Consider the following 19,633-nt stretch of genomic DNA (forward strand, 5'->3'; position numbering starts at 1 on the left):
CAGTATTAGCATACTCGGGAGCTGCGTCGTCTAAATAAGAGGAAAGGAAAACATCTTCTGCGGTTCTGGGATGCCCTTTGGGATGTGTTTTTATCGGAAACAATGGAGGTGGCAAGTCTTTTGGTATCTCCGGAGTAGCCTTAGGTAACCCTTCGGCCAGAAGAGGATACATACCATTCATAAGGGCATTTCTCTGTCTGTCTACTTGTTCTGATTTTGCTCGGGTACCTTCTTCAATTAATAGATTTTTTCGAACTTTATTTGACTTCTCCTTACTTTTCTCTTCCTGTCTGAGTGCTTTTTCTGTACGTCTATACGATTCTTTACGCCATAATTCAATGGCATCTTTCTGTGATTGTCTAGCTTTCTTTTTCCATAATTCTTCCTCTACTTTCATGATGCAATCTGTATCCCAGGTCCCAGCTGCGGGCCACCTCTGACTTTCTGGTAATTCCTTGGTGTAGTCTACCCATAAATCAAGAAATAATATGGCGTCTAGGCCATGTTTATGATACATGAAGTACCCTGGAGTGTCCCTAGGAGGAATGGGAACAGCTTCTTCGAGTACCCCTTTTCTAGTTTTGATCTGTCTTAATTTCGAAAAGAGCGGCATATTGAGAACTGATCTGAGACCTAATTTTGAACACGTTTAATACAACAAAACACAATAATGAACAGTCATTCATACCACAATATGCAGAACGTATTTAAAAACATTTAACATTTAACATTTAATGAACAACAATGATGGCCATTTAGGGAACTAGTCACTAAGCATAATACTCGGCACTAACTAGGTATTCTGAATTATATACTAGACATACTAGATATACTGCTAAACAGTACAGATACACTGCTGAAACAGTGCAGACCGGATTTGTGTACCCAAACCCGTCTTGACCGGCACAACCTATGTGCACGTCAGAACGCCTCCCCGGCAATGGTACTCACCGGGTAGCTCGGAACGGAAGGCCTCGGAACTGAACTGAACTGGACTCGACTTGGACCGGACTGGACTCGACTCGAAACCTCGGAAACTTCGGAACCTGGTGGGCCTCTGTATACCTCGGATCTTGCTCTCTCAGCTAGGCTCTGGTCGGGATACTTCGCACTTCTCACCGCCTCGTCTGGGTGTTGATCGCAGCCTCAGTTACCCCCGCTCGGCAGGAGGGAGATACAGGAAATCCTGTGGGTACGCGTTGTTGTCCGTCCAGCTGTGGCAGGAGACCGGGCCTGCAACGCACCTCCGGCGCGTGAGATGAGAAAGTGTCCCTGTTCGGGCGCCATATATGTGGTAAATAATTTAATTACCGGTACTTAATTTGATGCGGAAAATTAATAAGAATAGCTCAGTAAAATAAGAGGCAGAATCCGTGGTATTAGAGATTCGGAACGGGCTTTATTCCAATAACAATTCGAATTGTTGGCTTCATATTCCATCACCACAGAGGTTCAGGAAGTGAAGGACCATACATTATTGACAGGTAATCATTTTTATAGAAGAGGCATTACAGTGAAACAGATGCAGGAGGCGTAACAGTTGACAACAGAGATAAAGATATACATGCGTAACTAAAATGGGTGTAACTAGGCGTAACTAAAGAACGTCATTAGGTATGATGTCACAAATGGGTGGTTCCATGAAAGAATTTCGCAATGTCAGCAAAAATACTTGGCAGAGATGCGCGTGCAGCAGCATGACGTGTGATTTGACGTGCAACTAGGGGGAGAATGGGACTTGACATTTAGCTCTACATGTGGAGACAGAAGTCTGGGGTTATGTCAACCTAATCCCAAATCATATCTAATATCCTATGTTTAAAGAACTGTGTTATCCAAAAAGAGAGGTCTCTTAGGATAGAATCTTATTCTATACTGACTATACTGACTGTTAGTGCGTGTACAAGCGTCTAAGTGTCTACACTAGATGCGAGGGGGTAGGAATATTCCATGGTAACAGGGTTTATGAATTACTTGCATGAGGGCAGCGAGGCCTGGCCCTGTGCACGGTAGCTGGAGGAATGTTTACCTAAACTACTAGACAGGAATGCATCGGATGAGGAGCGAAGGAGATAATCTCGAAGGTGAAATACAGTTTTTGGCAGGCGACGGGCTGGATCAGGCACCGTTAGCCGCGCAGGGAGTAAGACAAAGTTCATGGTCACAGATGCAGGCTCAGACTGGAGCTTTCAGAGGCAGAAGGCAGGAAAAGGCTTGGTGACAGAATCAGGGCCTACTCGCCTGGACTGTAAAATGGGATAAATGAACCATATAAAGCCGGTGGCCTTTCATACTTAGGAATAGAATATCCGGCCCATTCATGGCGGATCTGAAAGAGGACATGTTGACGGTGGATGCACATGTGTTTGCGTCTTCATAACTGGAACTGGAGGGAACATACATGTACTTGTGATTTATACATGAAACCGTTGGGGTCCAAGATAGGGGACATAACCGACCATAAAAATCCATATTTCCACAACATATGTAAGCGCCTTGAAATCTATACGTTGTTTTATAGGCAGCCAATGGAGAGATCGTATCCCTGCTGAAGTTGCTGTTCTCTACTTAAACCCAGCAGAAGCCTAGCTGCCGCGTTCTGTAATGACTGCAGTTTTGACAGTTGACATTTGTCGATTCCCAGAAATAAGGCATTGGAGTAATCCAACTTAGAAAGAAAAAGAGCCACCATCACTGTTTTTTGTAATTCTGATGGGATGAAAGGAAAAGATTTTCTCAGTGTCTTCAGAAGGAAAAAGCAAGAGGACACAAGACTGTTAACTTGGGCCCCCAGATTAAGTTTAGTGTCAAAGAGGATGCCCAGATTTCTAACCTTCTCTACTGGAGATGGACATTCTCCGGCCTCTGATGGCCACCATGACTTATTCCACAGGGGCGGACCTGGCCCAACCTCCATCACTTCTGTTTTATCTGTATTTATCTTTAAATAATTCTGACCCATTCAGGACATGATCTCTGTAAGGCAGGAATGAAATCTGCTTGCTAGGGTTCTGAGCTGATTGTTGGTGGATAGAACAAGTTGGGAGTCATCAGCATACGAGACCAAAACAAAGCCATGTTTACTGACAAGGTCAGCTAAAGGTGTCACATACAGGTTAAACAGTGTAGGAGAAAGGGCTGACCCCGGCGGAACTCCGCAAGGAAGGAGAAATCCCTCCGAGGTCATACCTTCCCAGAACAGCTTCTGTTCTCTGTTCCCGAGAAAGGATACCAGAAGAGACAGGGCTGTTCCTCCTATCCCAATCTACCTCAGCCTCTGCGCCAACACCATGTGGTTGATGGTATCAAAAGCGGCTGACAGGTCGAGGAGTACCAAGATCGCCTTTCCACCACTATCCATAGCTCTGCGAATCTCTTCGGCTGTCTTAACCAGAGCTGATTTGGTCGAGTGTTGTGCCCGGAAACCATGTTGGGAAGGGTCTAGCAAGCCATTAGTGTCTAAATAGGCTGTGAGCATATTATTCAGGTATTTCTCCAGAACCTTGGCTGCAAAAAGAAGGCCGGCAATAGCGCGATAGTTATTAACATTACCCGGATCCAGAGTTGGTTTCTTTAAGAGGGGGGTGATAGCTGCCCCTTGTCCAGATAGCGGGGTACTGTCCAAATTTTATAGTTTGATTCAAAATGGGTGTAAGATATTCACAGATCGGGTCGGCTGCTCGATGCATAAAGGAAGGTGGACAAGGGTCGGTTGGAGCTCCAGATTTCAGAGATAGCAAGATGTTGTTAACCACCTCTTTGCTCATCGGCTGAAAGCTGATCAGCCTGTTCGAGAGCTGTGTGGGGGGCACCGACGTGTTCCACGGTTGTATAGTGTTTGCAAATTTATCATAAATTCCTTTAACCTTCTCTTGGAAATGTTCCGCAAGGGCATTGCAGAAATTTTGATCTGGCTTGAAGATGCTGACTTGTTGGGGTTTAATCAACGAGTTCACTGTTTTAAACAGTTCTCTAGTGGAATTACCTGCATCCTTAATTTTGGCTGTGAAAAAATGTTTTTTGGCAGCCACTATTGCCTCCTTATATGCTTGAACGGAGAGATTGTATACAATTTTCTTTAAGTTATCATAATCTGTCCTCCAGAGGCGCTCCGCCTTTCTGAATGAATGAATGAATGAATTTGGGATTTGTATAGCGCATGGCTGCCCGGAAGCGTCCCAGCGCTGTGATTGTAGACCAACAACTGAGGGTAGAGGCTAAGGGGGAAGAGAAAAGGTTATTGTGGGAAAAGGTGAGTTTTGAGAAGCTTTCGGAATTTCATATGATTAGGTTCAGACCGGAGTTGGATTGGGAGAGAGTTCCAGAGGGTTGCGGCGACCACCGAGAAACGGCGTCCACCAGTACGAGCTCTTTTAGTTCGGTGGACCTTGGCCAGGTTGCCTTGCGCTGACCGTAAGGGTCTGTTCGGGGTGTATGGGTAGAGCATAGATTTCAGCATTGGGGGTCCTTGATTTTGCATAGCTCTATGGGTGGTACAAAGGGACTTGAATTTGACCCTTTCGCGTATCGGCAACCAGTGCAGTGTCTTAAGGGCAGGCTTGGCTGAAACTCTACGGGGGGTGCCAGTGAGTATCCTTGCAGCGGCATTTTGTGTTCGCTGCAGGACATTGAGCGTGGCTTCAGGGGCACCCAAAAAAAGGGCATTGCAATAGTCCAATCTTGATAATATTAGACCTTGCATAAGCATTTTCTGGGAGGTTGCGGGAAGTAGTGGAAGAATCTTCCTGGTAGATCGAAGTAGACCAACACAGGTGCCGGCTGTTTTTTTGGCTTGTGTTGTCATGGAAAGATTCTGTTCCAGCCAGAAGCCTAGACTTTTGATTTCAGTTTTAGGCTGGGGGATGGGTCCTAGGCATGAAGGCCACATAGTAGTGGGGAGGGATGGTGGTTGGTGTCCCAAGAGCATAAGCTCGGTTTTTGACCCATTGAGCTTGAGCCTTGAGTTAGACATCCAGGCATGTATACCTTCTAGACAGTCATGAAGGTTCTTGATTTTTTCTTCCTCGAGTGAAAATGATACGATCATTTGGGTGTCATCAGCGTAGGTGACGGCTTTTATCCCAAATGGGGAGACCACATCCTCCAGGGGGGCCATATATGTATTAAACAGTGTAGGGCTCAGTGAAGGGGGACCCCACACTGGAGGGAAAGGATATCTGATCGGACGTTCCCTTCACAAACCTGGAAGGTACGGTTTTCTAAGAAGGAGGAGAGCCAACATAGTGCCGTGCTTCTCACTCCTAGTTCAGATAGTCGCTGTATTAGGATCTTGTGGTCCACCGTATCAAATGCAGCGCTTAGATCCAGGAGGATCAGTAAGACCGATCCCCCTGAATCCAAGATGCATCTAGCCTCCTCTACCACTTTCAGGAGGGCTGTTTCGGTCCCCTGGCCTGGTCGGAAGCCTGTTTGTGAGGGTCGAAGAAGATTATTGGATTCGAGGAAGGCTGACAATTGCTGGTTAACTGCCTTCTCTGCGATTTTGCTCAGGCCAGGCAGGAGAGAGATCGGTCGAAGGTTGGATAGGTCTGATGGGTCATGTCCTGGTTTTTTCTGTAATGCCTTGACCATGGCATGCTTCCAGCTGGGGGGAACCACTCCTTGGCCCAGCGAGGTATTAATAAGGCTAGTGGCCAGGTGGGATATGGTAGGTCCGACTTGTTTTAAGATTCGAATAGGAGCAGGGTTGTTGGGGGAGCCGCTTTTCAGGTCTGATAGGGCTTTCAGAAAGTCATCGTTAGACAGTTGGTTAAAGCTGTCGAGGGTGGGTCTTGGGGAAGGGGGGAGGGGGGCAGCAGGGGGATTGCTGTCTGATTTGGGCGGGAGTGACTGCAGAATGTTGGTAATCTTGCTTTGGAAGAAGCCCACTATTTGGTTGCATCTGGCAACTGAGGGTTGTTGAAAGGAGGGGGGGGGTGGGTATTTTGCGCAGTTCTTTGACTATTTTGTAAGTCTCTCGGGATGAGATAGACGCAGCTTTGATTTTTTTGTCAAAGAATGAGGCTTGGGCTGCTTTCCGTGCTGCTTTATAGATCCTCATTGCAGTTCTGTACTCTTCCTTGATAAGGGGGTCCCAGTTTTTTCTCCACTTTCTCTCGTGGATTTTACAAATTTTTCGTAGGTTCCTGAGTTCTTGTGAGAACCAAGGCGACTTAAAGGAGTTATTTTTCTTTTTTAGATCTTGTTTCGGGGCGATAATGTCCAGAGTGGACGTGAGCCAGCTAGTAAGGTTTTTATCTGCATTAACCGGGTCAGGAAGTGGCAGGGGAGCGGAGCGAATTAGCTCCTGAGTCCAATGCTCAGATGATATTTTAGACCATATTCTATCGTATTCTCTGGGAATTGGTGTGTGGGCCTTTCTTACTTGGATTTGCCAGATAAATGGGAGGAGAAAATGGTCAGTCCAGGGGAGAGGGATCGCAGGTCGAACCTCAGTTTTGGGGAGATTGGTGAAGAGAGGGTCCAAAAGATGACCTTTGATGTGCGTAGCCTCTGAGTTGATTAAATGAATATCGAGTGCTTTTAATTGTGAGGTGAGGTCCACAGCCGTTTTGTCTGTGTTGTCCTCGAAATGTAAATTTAAATCACCTAGCACGATGAAGTTAGGGAACGAGATGCAGGAGGAAGTAGTGGACTCAAGCAATGAGTTAACAAAATTTCCTGGGCTGCCGGGTGGGCGATATATCAGAGTGCCCGTAAGTGATTTGTTAGGGGTTATCTGAAGAGAGAAATGGGTGCTTTCGCAATCCTCTATTTCTCCTTCTTGTAACCTACATACAAAGGAGTTTTTGTGGACAATTGCTAGTCCTCCTCCTATTCCCTTCTTTCTGTTTTGATATTGTATAAGGTAGTCCTGGGGAGCATGTTAACAATGTCCGCTTCGGAGTGAGATGTTAACCAGGTTTCCATGAGGAATAGAATATCTAGTTTTGAGTCTTCGATCAGCATTTTGATCTCTATGGCGTGTTTAGGGGCTGATCTGCAATTCAGCAGAGCTAGGCTGATACCATTGGAGGACTGGTGGGTGGGTATCTCTGCAGACTCCTCATGGGGCTTAGGAGATGGTAAGGCTCCAGGGGAGGGAGTTGCCGTGCTGAATTGAAGGAGGTAGTCACGTGAGTGTGTGATCCGGGGGCTGTGAAAAACGGGCATAGTGGATGGCCCTGTGCCCGGCCTGGCCCGGACGGGCCCAGACGGGCTTGCCTTAGGCGCGCCTCCGGCGCGCAAACGGCGCGCCTGCTGCGCTCGTCCGCTGCGCTTGCGTGGAAAGCACATTTGGGGAGAGAGAAAGTGGGCGTGGCCTGACGTGTGGGCGTGGCCTCGCGTTCGAAGCGATGGCGGCCCTGGGAACTTGCCCCCGGTGCAGCGCTCGATCCGCTGACAGTGGGAAGCCTGGGGAGGTACTCAAGACAGAGGAGAGCTCTGTTTAAGCTGAAAGTGCTTTTAAAAGTAGCTAAACACAATTATTACAGTTTTAAAAAAACGAGTGAACAAGCCTCCGGCTTCCGCCTCAGAGGTAAACAATCCTAATGAAGGCGCTTTCAATCAGCGCTTCTTATAGGTCCAGGAAGTGGGCGTGGCCTGACGTGTGGGCGTGGCCTCGCGTTCGAAGCGATGGAGGCCCTGGGAACTTGCCCCCGGTGCAGTGCTCGATCCGCTGACAGTGGGAAGCCTGGGGAGGTACTCAAGACAGAGGAGAGCTCTGTTTAAGCTGAAAGTGCTTTTAAAAGTAGCTAAACACAATTATTACAGTTTTAAAAAAAAACGAGTGAACAAGCCTCCGGCTTCCGCCTCAGAGGTAAACAATCCTAATGAAGGCGCTTTCAATCAGCGCTTCTTATAGGTCCAGAAAGTGGGCGTGGCCTGACGTGTGGGCGTGGCCTCGCGTTCGAAGCGATGGCGGCCCTGGGAACTTGTCCCCGGTGCAGCGCTCGATCCGCTGACAGTGGGAAGCCTGGGGAGGTACTCAAGACAGAGGAGAGCTCTGTTTAAGCTGAAAGTGCTTTTAAAAGTAGCTAAACACAATTATTACAGTTTTAAAAAAACGAGTGAACAAGCCTCCGGCTTCCGCCTCAGAGGTAAACAATCCTAATGAAGGCGCTTTCAATCAGCGTTTCTTATAGGTCCAGGAAGTGGGCGTGGCCTGACGTGTGGGCGTGGCCTCGCGTTCGAAGCGATGGCGGCCCTGGGAACTTGCCCCCGGTGCAGCGCTCGATCCGCTGACAGTGGGAAGCCTGGGGAGGTACTCAAGACAGAGGAGAGCTCTGTTTAAGCTGAAAGTGCTTTTAAAAGTAGCTAAACACAATTATTACAGTTTTAAAAAAAAACGAGTGAACAAGCCTCCGGCTTCCGCCTCAGAGGTAAACAATCCTAATGAAGGCGCTTTCAATCAGCGCTTCTTATAGGTCCAGAAAGTGGGCGTGGCCTGACATGTGGGCGTGGCCTCGCGTTCGAAGCGATGGCGGCCCTGGGAACTTGCCCCCGGTGCAGCGCTCGATCCGCTGACAGTGGGAAGCCTGGGGAGGTACTCAAGACAGAGGAGAGCTCTGTTTAAGCTGAAAGTGCTTTTGTTATGTTATGTTATGTTATGTTAAATGGGACTTTTATAGCGCAACGGCTACTCCAAAGGAGTGTCCCGGCGCTTTTGTGCTCCAGACCAAAGAAAGAGCTGGAAAACATAACAGTAGAAAGAGCAGGGGCCTAAAGAGGGGGCAGATTATCCAGTGAACAGCCAGGTTTTTAAGTCTTTTCTGAAGGCAAGCAGGTTAGCGGTGTTTCGCAAGGACACCGGTAAGGAATTCCATAGCTGCGGAGCAAGAAAGCTAAAGGACCGGCCGCCTAGCCGAGCCCTTTTGATGCGTGGCACCCGAGCCAAAGCCAAAGCTTCTGACCTGAGGGATCGTACAGGTCGATAGAAGTCCAGCCTCCTCTGAAGATATTTGGCACCATTGCCATGCAAGGCCTTATGGGCGAGAGTCATGGCCTTGAAAAGTATCCTCTTCCGCACCGGAAGCCAGTGAAGGGATACGAGGAGATTGAAGGCACTGGTGCGGCGGTGCAGGCCAAAAATTGCACGAGCAGCAGCGTTCTGAGTAACCTGCAAACGCTGGAGGAGGTATTCAGGCAGACCCAGATATAGGACATTTGCATAGTCCAATCTGGACCCTATGAGTGCCTGAACAGTGATCCTCCGATGTTCCTCCGAGAGAAGGGGAAAGAACTTGCGCAACATTCTGAGTATCCCAAAGCATGTTCCCGTAAGAGTGGAAACCTGGGATTTGAGCGAGAGCTCGTTGTCAATTTTAACCCCCAGGTTCTTAGCCCACTTAGAGGACTGAGTGGGAGGGAACATGTCAGCAGGCCACCAACCCTGCCAATCTGGTTCTGATGGGCATCCGAAGAATAGTATTTCGGATTTGTCCGAGTTGCATTTGAGGCTGTTGTGTGAAAACCAGCTAAAGACAGCCCCAAGGCACTCGCAGATCCTTTCTCCATCGAACTCTTCGCTCTTACGACAGGTGAATAGAAGCTGGGTGTCGTCAGCATAAGAGACGATCCGGGCCCCGTAGGACTCCGCCAGTGTCGCCAGAGGGGTCATAAGGATGTTAAATAGAGTGGGGCTCAGTACAGAGCCCTGAGGCACTCCGACTCCCAATGGCGGCATCTCGGCGGACCCGGGTGGGACCCAGACCGTCTGCCGGCGGTTGGCCAGAAAGGAACGAAACCAGTTGAGCACCGTCCCCCCTAGACCGATGTTATGAAGTCTAGTGAGGAGATCCTCGTGGGGGACGGTGTCAAACGCCGCCGACAGGTCTAACATGACTAACATCACCCTGCCTCCTGTGTCCAGCACCTCCTTCACGATCTCCGAGACTTCCAGGAGCGCCGTCTCGGTGCTTAAGTTGGAACGAAAGCCCGATTGGGATTCATGAAGTAACTCATTAGACTCCAGGAAGTTAGAAAGCACGCTGTGCACGTGTTTCTCCAGGATCTTGGTCAGTGCTGGAAGGAGCGAGATTGGCCTATAATTAGAAGGCGCCTCTGGATCAAGATTGGGCTTCTTGATCAGGGGGATGACCATGGCTTGCTTCCAGGCCTGGGGCAGAAAACCCTGACTCAGGGATAAATTGAGGATAGGATTAGCTATGGGATTAATGACATCTGCCATTTTCGCTAAGAATTTTGCTGGACACGGATCTAATGGTGAGCCTGATTTAAGGTTCCTCATCAAGGCTAAGGATGCGGCAACCGGAAGGGGAGGAAAGTCTAGCAAAGCTGGGCCAGGAGGAGACCGGAAGACTGTATCCGTCGGCATCGTAGATAAATCATCTAACGCTCTCGACGGGAAAGAATCCTGAATTAGCCTGATTTTGGTGGTGAAGAAATTGGCAATAGTGTTAGCCCAGGTCTCCACCGGGGCACTCTGAGTAGAGGTTGTCCGGGGGCTGGTAAATTCACGTACAATTGAAAAAATCTCCTTACAGGAGTTAGCTGCGTCTTCAATCCTTTTAGCGAAGTAACATTTCTTGCCCTGTAAGATAAGATCGTGGTAAGACTTCATCATGATTTTATAGCGTTGTTTGGCTTCAGGCTCATACTGGACTCTCCACGCCCGCTCAGCAGCTTTACATTGCCTACGAGCGTGGGCTAAATCCTCCGTAAACCAGGGGGCAGAGACCCGCCGGGCAGCAGATCTGGGTGGCTGTGAGGGAGCGAGCTCATTTAGTCTGGCAAGAAGCCAGGATTGTAGGCTCTCCAGATCTTTCTCCAGGTCGCCAGTACAGGAAACAGGGTGATCTGCCAGGGCATGCGTTAGCATGTCTGGGGTCACCCGGTGGAATGCCCTATAGCTGCTGCCCTGCTGCCTCATGACACTGGCCGGAGAGGTCACAGTAGAAGGTATTTCAAAGTGGGCAAGATAATGATCAGACCAGACGACTGGCAGAAGAGTTACAGCCATGATAGGTGTGGTGGAAAACACCTGATCGAGTGTGTGGCCTTTGTTGTGGGTCGGACCAGAAAGATAGGGGGAAAGGCCTAGAGTGGATGCAATATCCAGCCATTTGATGGCGTCCTGGTCATTATGGTCGTCCATATGGAAATTAAAATCTCCCGCCAGTAGGCACAGCTCCGATCTAAGAACAAGGATCGACATGGCCTGCTGGAGATCATCAAGAAAGGATCCCACTGGGCCCGGAGGTCTGTAAACAATCAGACCCTTCAGCGCTTGTTGCGGCGATAGGGAGATGGTAAAGGCTAAAGAGTCCACCCCTGCGATGGTGTGAGTATGCGTGACCGTGCACGGAAAAGATTTTTTAACAACCAAGGCAACTCCTCCTCCCCTACCCTTGTCTCTGTCCTGTCGATGGATGGTATAGTCCGTGGGGATGGCTGCCACAATGTCCGGGTGGGAGGAATCATTCAGCCATGTTTCAGTAAGCATCAGACAGGTAGGACTGGTCATTGAGAGGAGATCAAAAATCTCTTGAGTGTGTCGGTGCAACGATCTCGTATTGAGGAGTAAACAAAGGTGTTTTGTGCTACACTCCTTAGCAGGGATAGGGGAAGGGAAGGAGCGAACAGGGTGCCAATGGCAAGCAGGGCACGTATGTTTACCCTTATATCGGCCAGGAAAGACCGTGTAACACGACGCATTCCAGTTACGCAAAGAGTATAGCTCCTGAGCGGAGTAGGAGAGCATAGGGGCCAGAGGTACCAGCCACGCCAGACGCTTCCGGGACGCTGACGGGCGCAGACGGGCAGGACTCTAGCACGACTCCGGCGCAGGTCCGGCGCATCCGCTGGTCGCGTCCGCTGCGCGGAGCCGTAAGTGCCTGTTTTTATAGTCCTTGTCTATGGCCTCCCCAACCCAGCCCAAACGAAGATGGCCGCCAAAACCGGCGTCCAGCCCTCGGCATCAACACTCAGCCGAGGGTGGGACCGGAGCTGCAGGGAGGGGGGAAAAAAGAGTTTTTAAGCGCTGCTGAGCGCTGGGGGGTCTCTACACACTGCTGCAGGCTAAAAAATACAATTAGCAAGCACAGGTGAAAAAACGAGTAAAATACTTTTAAAAGTAGCGAAACACAATTATTACAGTTTTAAAAAAACGAGTGAACAAGCCTCCGGCTTCCGCCTCAGAGGTAAACAGGTAATCTTTAAACTTTTAAGTTTGGGGGGTATACCAAGGAGATGATGTCTTCCCTTTCTGTATTTTTGCTAACTTTACTGGTGCAGTCTTGTCAGCTGCTCCCAGAAGCCAGTCATTAAAGTGCTGTATTACAGTGTTCTTATCACAGTCTAACACAGTAGGGCCTAAGCCCAAGGCTGACTCAAAATCTCCCTCCTTTACTTTGTCCCAGCGTCTAATAGGGACTTTGATCAGTCTTGCTTGTACTGTAGACTGCCTTTTGGAAATTTTAAGTTTAAAGTTAATGGCCTTGTGGTCGGTCCATGGCAGATCCAATAGGTTAGCGAGAGAAATGTCTAAGTCATTAGCAAAAATCCCGTCCAACGTATGGCCCGCCATGTGGGTAGGACCAGTTATTATCTGCCCAAGATTGAAAGCCGCCATGTTATCTAAAAGTCTGGCAGTCTCTGAATTATTATTTAATTCCAGGTGATAGTTAAAATCTCCCAAGACCGTAAGAGAATAGGGATCAGTATATGATTCCAGGAGGGTCATTAACATTTGCGCGAAAGTTCCTCTGTGCCCGGGGGGCGGGGGGGGGGCGGTATATTAGGATACCCTGGAAAATCTGCATATTATTAAGTTTTATTTGAAATTGCAATGCTTCTGCTGGAAGAGTAAAGATGGATTCTATGTGAAGTTTGAAATTGGCCCGATAAATGATAGCTATCCCTCCCCTTTCCCTATTTCTCTATTTTGTGAGAAATACGCATAACCATCCGGAACTGCAATATTCCAGTCAGGGGCAGAGGAGTTGTCCGTCCAGGTTTCAGTCAGAAAGACAATGTCTGGTTTGGAGGAACATATAAAATCTTCAAGTTCATACCTATGCTTGACCACGGAGCGAGCATTCATCAACACACATTTAATATGTTCGAATGCAATATCCTTGGAGTTGATGGCTGCTTGCTCCGCGGCTTTCATAGCAGGACCTAGCGTCATATTACTGTCCTGAAAATTCTCTTCTGCCCTTCCCCTCTGATCTTTCCTCTGTCTGTGTTGCTCCGGATTGAAAGTGCATTTCGGCAGTCAGCAACAGCTCTCGTGCCCTGAAGTATGGGTAGATTGTGGGGTGCACATTCAGTGGACCTTAAATTCAGCAAAACATGCCTATCGTATCTTACTGGTCCATTTGGTCCAGGGGTCCTGGCGTTGGTCGCGCTCCGGGCGCCGACGGGCGCAGACGGGCTTGCCTTTGGCACGCCTTCAGCGCCCGCTGCGTGGACAGTCCAGCATGCCAGATATAGTAGAGGCGGGGCAAAAACAACTAGAGCGTCAACCTCAGTGCAGTGCAGTTCCCGATGTACTTCTGGGAACCGCGGGGGCCGAACTCTCGAAAACTTGGACTATGGCAGTGTATAGGTGATGGATGGTGAAACAGAAGTCACAGGTACGTTAATATATATTAAAAAGTAAAAACAGACTTTAGCAAAAACTATTAAAATAAGTAGCTATTTTATCGAGAATAAAGTGCAAGGTTACGTGTATGCCGATACGTGGCGATTCACCTTCAAAGTAACGAGACCAAGCCCCTGCTACCTACACGCTGCGCGGACGCTCCAGCGTGCCAGATATAGTGGCGGCGGGGCAGAAACAACTAGAGCGTCAACCCCAGTGCAGTGCGGTTCTCGATGTACTTCCGGCAAACGCGGGGGCCGAATGCTCGAAAACTTGGACTATGGCAGTGTATAGGTGATGGATGGTGAAACAGAAGTCACAGGTACGTTAATATATATTAAAAAAGTAAAAACAGACTTTAGCAAAAACTATTAAAATAAGCAGCTATTTTATCGAGAATAAAGTGCAAGGTAACGTGTATGCCGATACGCGGCGATTCACCTTCAAAGTAACGAGACCAAGCCCCTGCTACCTACACGCTGCGCGGACGCTCCAGCGTGCCAGATATAGTGGAGGCGGACCAGAAACAACTAGAGCGTCAACCCCAGTGCAGTGCAGGGATCTGGAGAAGCAAGCGGGCCGCACCGTTCTGAATCCCCTGTACCTTATGTATAGTGAAATGAGGGGATCCCAGGTATAGGGCATTACCATAATCCAGGCGAAAGAGAATAAGAGCTTGAACCATAATCCTTCTCGCCTGGAGGGGGAGAAGGGGGAGGATCTTACGCAGCATCCTCATTAAGCCGTAACAGGTAGCTGAGAGCTTGGTAGCCTGGAAATTATGGGCAAAGGAACACCACAAAAGAGGTCAGAAACCACATTGTATAAGAGAAACTTACCATCCCATTGCTGTGCAAGCTGCCATGCTACTGGAGTCCTACTCCCAATCTTCGTGTAAAACTTTCTCAGGTACATCCTGTGTGCATTTTGCAATGCAGAATAGCATTCCACCCCTGCTGAAGTCACCCCTGAAATTTCCAAATGATGATGAAAGGGCAAAAGTACCTACAATAGGAAAAAATCAGATATCAGGTACACCAATAAAACATTTGAAAATTATGGCAGTCTATATATGTAGTACATGGTCCCTCACTCACCACTGACCACACTAAACAATCAAATAAAACCAACTCACTCACAGGTGCAAAACCACAATAACAGCAAGAAATCTCTCAGCATACTTGCATTCAAGGGAAGAAATTGTTGATGAGCTGTCAACGCATGTCAACTCCTTCCTCTTCACCACTATCATCATCACTGCTCATTTGAGGGTGCACACTCGAGTGGGCTGCTGCTGGCCATCTTCCTCAATCGGAGGGATGTTTCTACACAGTGCAAGGTTGTGAAGCATGCAGCAGGCAACAATGATCTGACACACCTTCCCGGGCGATTAGAGGAGGGCTCCTCCAGACTAGTTCAGACATCGGAATCTGGCCTTTAGGAGCACAAAAGCCTGATCCACTGGCCGCCTTGTCCTACCATTGGCCTCATTGATGTGGACTTCCCCTGGCATTCTTGTATTGGTCAGCGGGGCCAATAGCCATGTACAGTTGAGATACGCTGAGTCACCTACATTGGAAACACACAGAGGTGCAGTTCGCAATCAGACATTTACACAATATGCCACAGGACATCACACACACAAAGGACACACACATCGTACTCACTAACTAGCCAGGCCCTCTAAGCTTGCAGTTGTGACATCAACTGGGGTATGGCACTGTTCCGCATAATGTACGAGTCATGGGCAGATCCTGGGAATTTGGCACAGACATGTGAGATGGTTAAATCAGATAGACAGGTCGCTTGCAAATTAATGGAATGGAAAATCTTCTGGTTCATATACACCGGTTCACGGACTTGCGGTGGTACAAGGCCAATATGTATCCCATCTATTGCTCCAACAACATGTGGAATGCGACACAAAGCATGAAAGTCTCCCTTCACAGTGGCCACATCTTCATGTCTGGGGAACTCTATGTAGCTGTCCATGTGTCTCAGCAGTGCAAAGAGCACATCATGTTGCACCAAACTGCACATGGGTTGGGAAATCCCACCAGATATAGCCACTGTGTATTGAAAAGAACCAGTCACCAAAAGTGCAGTGTGGCCTTCTCTTTCACAGTTGGCGTCAGAGCAGTGGGATCACTTCTAATAAGACACAAGTCGGCCCCCAACTGGCCACATAGATCCAAAATTGACAGCCTATTAAGGTGGATTTTCTTGATTACATCTCTTTCATCCGTTGTCATCAGGTCTTGAAATGGCGGGTAAACTGGAGCACATCATCCAGTGCCTCTGCCAGCGTTCCTATGTGAAGAATGAAATCACATATTTATGTTGGCCATAATATACAGATTCACACTTACCAGGATACAGCCAACAATACTATGAAGTTTCCGGTAGTGTATTAGTGACTAATGTACAGCATTTCTGTATGAGAGTAAGCATACATTACAAACTGTACCATGAGGTAAGTGGAAGAGTCACCTGCCATTGTGCAGATGACATATCAGACGAATTGAACGCTGTTGTTGGTGCCCCTCACAGCCTGAACACAGCATTAGCCAGCACATAGATTTAACACATTCATGTGGCAGACATACCCATTGATAGGATACACCACCACCATCACATTTCCGAAATATCTGACACAATCATGACTACATATGGTCCAGTAACAGCATAGTGGCCATCGTGTACACTAAAATCATTTGTAGTGCTCCATCAGTTTTGTGGAGTTCACATTTCTTTCATTGCCAACATCACCAGTCCTGGCAAGTAGCACGCATCAGGCATTAAATTAATGCATTTTAATGTGGTGGTCCACATCACTGCATTAAAAAGCATTATCACGCCTTTGTAGCACCTTGACCTGCTGTGTACGCTGAGCCCGGGTGGACTAAAAGATGCTAGTATATAGTTACCATGGCGCAGCAGTTGCAGTGCAATGCAGTGTGGCCTGAGACTCTCACTTGAAACAGAGTCAATGTTGTGGCAATGACAGGCAGAGGCCAGAGCCTGCTCAGTGGTAGCAGGACCGACTTTGACAGGACTGTCAGGAGCATGCCATGAGTGTCTGCATACTGGCAGGTAGGGAGCGCTTGGACAGAGCCATAGCAGGGCTGTCAGCTGGCTCCGAGTATTCATACGGCTGTGCGTTGCGACTCTGACCAATCATGAGAAGAGCTGCATAAGCAGTGTGAGTGCTCACTCAAAATTTGGCATGTATGACTGCCCCTGATATTCGTACTAGTGCTGTAGCTGTTTATTGCCATGTAAGACTCATTCATCCTTGACGCAGTTTAGATCTTACTGTTTCACTGCCTTCTCCCATTAAAAACAAATGTGGACTGTCGTGTCCAAGCATGCCAAAGGCAGTTAGTTAAACCGTAAGGGGTGTTTGGTTGCATTTAAGCTTTCTATGGAGCCAAAGGCCACCTATGAATTTAACGCGTGCCAGCATACACCGATTGTGCTGTTTCGCTCTGTCCTCAGGTGGGACAACACATGCTACGTACAAGCCAGAGCTCTCCACTTCACTGCTCCTATTGTGTGCTGACCAGTGCACTCATTTCATTTTGCAATTAATGTTTTTGTCTCTTCCTTTTTCTGGTCATCAGTCTAGAGCATGATTGGTGTTGAACCTACCACTAACAAACCTTCAGAGAAATCCGCTCTTTAGGCAGAGGGGCTTTTAATGGAAAGGGATGTCCAGAATCACAGCATTTCTTGGTACACCTTTCCACAGCTGGTATTTTATGAAACGCAAGTCACACTACGGTCACATAGGCTGCATTATGGTTTTGAAACCACACACACCATTCATGCCTGTCCTTACTATAACTCTCACTGGAGGTTTACCTCTCCAAGCACGCTCCCACCTCCAGAAACTATATATTTTTGCAAACAGTCTGCATTAAAAAATAGTATGGAGTCCAGTCACAGACTCCGGAGGCAAATACTTGGTGGTGGAAGACCAAGCAAAAATACCATCTACAACATCTGAGTTCAACCCCCTTTGAATCTCCATCCTCCCTGCTGCTCCCCTACTTGCTGTCCAGGGACACTCTTCTAAGCAGAGGAGCGTCTCCTTCCAACAATGCACTTCAGCCCCTGCCCCTGTCTTCCATGCTGCCCTGAGTGTGAAGACCATAGATGTCCTGAGAGAGCTCGGTCAGCCAAACGTCAGTGGTGAATGTCCTCCAGGAGCAAGGCAACAAGCTGACCCAGGCTGTTGCCTACCTGGAGGGCATTCACTCTGGCATTGGAAGACCGGAGGAATTGTTTCAAGCTCTATCCTCCACACTCACTGCAACCTTCCAAGCCTTTCAACCTCCCACCTCCTGCCCTTTCTCCATCCATCCGTAGCACCTCAACTGCTCGACAAACACTCACACTTCAACACGCATTCACATCGCAAACCACAAGCAGCACACTCCAACACAGAGGCAAGAGACACAAACACAGCACAGACACACACCAGTCACTCACCACCATCAACATGAAACCCACTGACTTCCACACAGACACCACACCCACAGTCCCAGACACATCCACTCCCTTAGGCACACACAAACAAACTGCAGCCACCCCACCATCAACACAAACCCCAGACAATATACAGTCTGATACTACACTATCCTCTTCAACTACACAAAGCACACACAGAGACACAACCTTCACGACACAAGGCACAGACACTACAAACAGGACCAAGCCACATACACATTCACCAGCAAAAAGGAAAGACACACAGAGACTGCACCAAACACACATCCATGAGTCAGACCTCACATTCCTCTACCTCCCACACCCAACCCCTCACCTCACCTACTCCAAAATCTTCCCGAACCCTGACCATGATTGTCCTAGACCTCTTCCCTGGCACTGATGCCCCTTACCTTTACAAACCCAAGAGGGATGGTTTCCCCCAATTACCTACCATACCACTTCCCACCTAAAAGCACCTCCTGCTAAGAGGAGGAAGACCAAACCCAAACCCACCTCAAGTCATCAAAGCACCCAATTCAAAGTTCCACACAAGGCCCCACTCCCTCAATACACCCCAGTACCTTTAGGCGTTCATAGTTCCTCGAATAGTGCACACCAGCCCTCCAAATCCAGAGCTCAACCCTCCCACAACCAAGACCAACCCTCCCAAATCCAATTCAGCCCAAACCAGACCTCCCAATCCTGACCCCAATTCCCCCCAAAAGTGATTATGCCCCCAGTTTAGTTGGCCAGAAGTGTACTGGGCCACGTGTTTCTGACTTTGGACTGGCAATTGGCCTTCATCTTTGAAGAATACATCTATATATTTTTTGTGTTTACCTGTGTCCTGCACTTGTTGATCTTGCAGACTGTTGTTAGTGTATCTGTAGGCCTGTGAGAGTTTACTTGTGCTTATTTCAACATGCTTGATGATCCATTTGTAGTGGTCAGTATGTTCTGCCCTTGGAACAGATACTGGATTAACAGAGGGCGTGGATCAATGTTAAGTGGATGCATGTCTGGAAGAAGGTACTGTTGGTGGACACATTGGTGTGGCAGGTGTCTGCTATCTGTTACTCTCGTGCTCAACAAAAGGAGCTGTTTTGTAGATTGGGCAGATGTACTGTCACAGCAGCCTGTCTGATGTACAAGAGTAGCTAACTCCCACACCTGTCACCTGTACCTCTGTGAGTGGCATTTCGACACACGCTGTGACATTGTTGATCCTTGTCACATAGCACTATGGCTTGCTTTCTGAAACTGCAACTTATTTGGCATCAACAGTTGAGAAGGAGAATTGCCTTTTTCGCAATAGTTGCTACTTGCGTCAGTTGTTGCAGAGCCTACTCTGACTTACTGCAATTGACTTTTGGTGACGTTGCATTTTTGTCCTGCCAACAATGGGGATGGAGTGTTGTCACTATTTTAGTTGTACCATCTGCAGCTGTATGAGGTGTTACAGATGCACATTTGCATATTTTCGCACATTCAGTGTGTGTAACCTATGTAAGGATTTGTTGGGGACCATATGAG

This window comes from Triturus cristatus, chromosome 2_2 (genome assembly GCF_964204655.1).
Source record: "Triturus cristatus chromosome 2_2, aTriCri1.1, whole genome shotgun sequence".
Lineage (NCBI taxonomy): Eukaryota > Metazoa > Chordata > Amphibia > Caudata > Salamandridae > Triturus > Triturus cristatus.